Raw genomic sequence first — 3,767 nt, 5'->3', positions numbered from 1 at the left:
GGCAGCGAGGGCAATCACTTGGCATAACGCTGAATCATTCAGCGGTACCTACTAATATCACCGAATGAGCAACAACTGGACAGTTTTTAAAGGCCAATAGTTTCAAAAATGGAAAAATGTTCATTTTCCACTCAATTTCTATTGTCGTAAAGCCGCACCTAGTAAGTAATTTTCCTTATCTCTACACTCCTGGTATTTTAGTTGCCGATTAGTGCTAAAGTGTGGGATTACATTGCTTCCTAGCATTTCAACACAGTTCAAGCAGCATAAAAGGTTGGTTTCTCCCAAATCCCAAAACTACTAAAATTTTGTTCTCTTATTAAATTCAAACTGGGTGGATTGACATGTGCTAGGCCTCTCTCTGATAAACCTATCTTGTCTAAATGCCAGATTCGATCTGAGAATCGTGCCTAATTGATCTTGATTTTTGAAATCCCTCTTTACCTGTGCGTGAAATGATTTAAGTTTTGGGTGGATGAATGTCATGGGTCTTAGTTTAATTTCACGATTGCAACTGTTAATTGTATTTTGGGAGTTTGCGAGGTCGAATTCGAATTGAAGGAAGGCACGTTAGGTTGTTTAGCGAATAGGGTCGGGTTCGTCAAACAACTAGGCGGTTCGCCTAAAGTGGCTCCGTTCGCCCTCTGTCTGCATTCCTGAATCTTCATTGCACTGTAACTTTCAGCGAATAAATCCTTGATCGCCGATAATAGTCGGCGATTCACGGATGGAACTTTCTCATCGCCGACTAGTGAAAGCTATTAGGGAAATATCTTAGGCGAGCTCGACCCAACTCACTAAAGAGATTTGGCGATTCGCCGACGAGTTCGGCGCATCTGTCTGCCACTAAAGGTCTGCACCACTGATTTATTTATTTCTAACTTACTCCTTATTGATTGCAAACATGGCCAGACCCAAATTTACAAGAAGTAGCAAGCCAACTCAGAGCAAAAAAAAGGGATAACAATCAACGATGATGCAGCTGCATCCAAAAGCAATGTTGCGAAACTTTCCAATACGAGCATCAAAGGCAAGGGCAAGGACAAAATCGTTGACCTATCAGATGCAAGCTTCGATAGCATGGGTTTTTACACCAATGACCCAACAACATACGATAGTGAGAGTATGAGTTCAGATGAAGATGAACTAATAGAGGCACGGAGGAATGAGCTACGATCCAAGGATAAATCTGGGAATGATTATTGCTTCCGAAATCCATATGCGTGCAAAGCAAAGCCAGGCATCTCTTCCTTTTCCGGTATTAATCACTACATTGTGCAGAAATTCCCGAGTACCTCTGGATGCCAAGAAGGATGTAGAAGTGATGCCCACAACCTCGACCAATATCCGAAAGATCGAAGCCGAATATCTTAAGGATCAAGCAGAAAAGAATCAGATTGAAGTGGCAGCCACTGGATCTACGCCTACAGAAGCACTTATGCTCACTCCAGCTCTTGGACCTTCAGATATATCCATTACCACTGCTACTTCCACTGACACTCTAGGTTCCTCTTCTGCTGTTTCCAGACCCCTACTCACCCACGCTTCCCTAATTCGGATGGGACAAATGGCCCTTTCTGCCGATCGTCGGGCTGCTTGTTTAGAAGCCGTTGTTCCAGGCATGATCCAGACGACCCTAACTGATGTTGTGACACCCCTGAACACTACCATTAATGCCCTAGCGGCCAGGATAGAGGTGTGTGAGCACAAGAAAGGGTCCACTAATAAGATAAGAGTTTTAAATGTTTCCATTGTTGAGCTGCGAGAAATGTGAATCACTTGAAGGCCATTGATGTGTCTGTGGTCTTTGGGACAGTGGAAGTTCCAGCCATGTTTGAGAGTCCACAGACTACTACTGGATATGGGGATAAAGCGGAGTAGACAAAAGATTCTGGAGCATTAGCAGAGACTGATGAAGGGATGTTCGAGGGAGCTGCAACAAACGATATAGTAGATACTGAGGAAATCATGATAGATGCTGTTGTGCAGTTTTCCTTGGCAAAAGCTCCTGCTGCGGGATTCAGTGGGGCCGGTCCTTCTGGAGGTTACTCCCAGCACTGAAGCCCAGATATATGAGTCGATCAAGTAGCCAGGATCCCCTCTTTAACTCCCTCTTTGTATTTCTTTACTCCACCTTTCGGATTCGTTATTATTTTTCCTATCTTACTTGTCGATATATTTTTGTTTATTCGCATTTGAGGACAACTGCTTTTATTTGTGGTGGGGTGAGGCTCACGCCTTTTGTGTTGACATTCATGTTTTGTTGTCTACTTTAATTTGTGTTTGAAATACTAATTTTCTGTGGATGTTTGAGCTCATGGCTCCTGTTGTTCTAATTGAAAACAATTTTGATCCTTCCAAAAAAAAAATTGCCACCTCTTGTGTTGAAAGTGGCCATTCTTTTGCAAAAAAATTTTAGTCTCGATTTCGATCAGTACCGATGACTTGAATAGTGCTCCCAATTGAACAAACACGAATGCACGACTACTACGAGGCCAAATGAAGTTACATAGACAATATGTGCACTCTTTGCATCTCGTTGTGACTAGCCATTTATCGAATTGATTGTCTTGTGAGGACCGTTGCACACTAGCGAACGTGTCTATTCTTGTTTGACTGAAGTATCGATGCCTTGTGTGATTGATATCATTCAAATATACCTCTTGAAAAGAAATATAAACGATCGTATGCAATATATTTACCCAACTATGAGTCGGGGTCGATCCCACAGAGAATATGGAAGAATATTGTCAATAGCAAATATTTAACTCGATAGTCGTTATATAAAAATGGGGGGATTTAAATTGAAATAAAAACAATAAAAAGATAGCTTTGAACTAAGTATTTATTTATATTCAGATTATTAAAAGTAACTAGGAATGTGTTCCCCATAAGCTCATAACGCGGTAATCCTAATAATAGTAATCCTTTTCTAGTGTATTACATGCAAAGTGATAAGCTAGGTATCTCTAAATCCTTAATCCGGCATCTAAAGAATTTCACCCCGCACATTGATCCGGCTACGTGTGTATAATTTACTAACCCTTACCTTTACCTCATATTAGACATCATAATCGATGTTTGGCTTAGTTATTACTTCGCACCAATCGACACTAGCCTATTAGATAGTATCACACTAAATCTATGTTGATAATTCTTTTCTTATTAACTACCTCCTTGGTCCGGCAAGTAGCAACAAGGCGAGTTCTAACGCGTGCACTCGTTAAAAAAACTTCTAAACGAAAGAATTATCAATGCATGCAAAACACTATTCAAGAATTACTTATTTACTATTCATACTTTGTTAATCGCTCATGGATCCCACAACCCTAGTTGTGAAGTTTAGTTACCCATAATAGCAAGAACACAATTCACACTATTAGATGAAGAAATCATGAACTTACGTAGAACGAATAATAAACCCAGAATTTCAACTTGAGTTGCAAAGCCAAAATCTTCAAACGAATGTAGAAAATCAATAATAACTAGGGTTGCAACTTAATCTCCAAAGACACAAAGTAAAACTAGAATAATAATGTCTAACCCCCAAAAACGAGGTTTACAAGCCCTATTTATAGAAAACAACTCCTAAATAAAAAGGGAAACGAATTAAGGAAAGTTTGTTCAGGTACAGTTGCTGCCTGATATGTGGACCAGCAGAGAAGTTTTTCTTTCCTTATTTGCATATAAATTATATTAATATTATATTAACTTATTTCCATTAAGCTGCCTGCTTGATTTCCTTCTTCAACTTTCCATTTTTAATT

This window comes from Solanum tuberosum, unplaced genomic scaffold (genome assembly GCF_000226075.1).
Source record: "Solanum tuberosum cultivar DM 1-3 516 R44 unplaced genomic scaffold, SolTub_3.0 scf00100, whole genome shotgun sequence".
Lineage (NCBI taxonomy): Eukaryota > Viridiplantae > Streptophyta > Magnoliopsida > Solanales > Solanaceae > Solanum > Solanum tuberosum.
Note: the sequence above shows the minus strand (reverse complement) of the source record.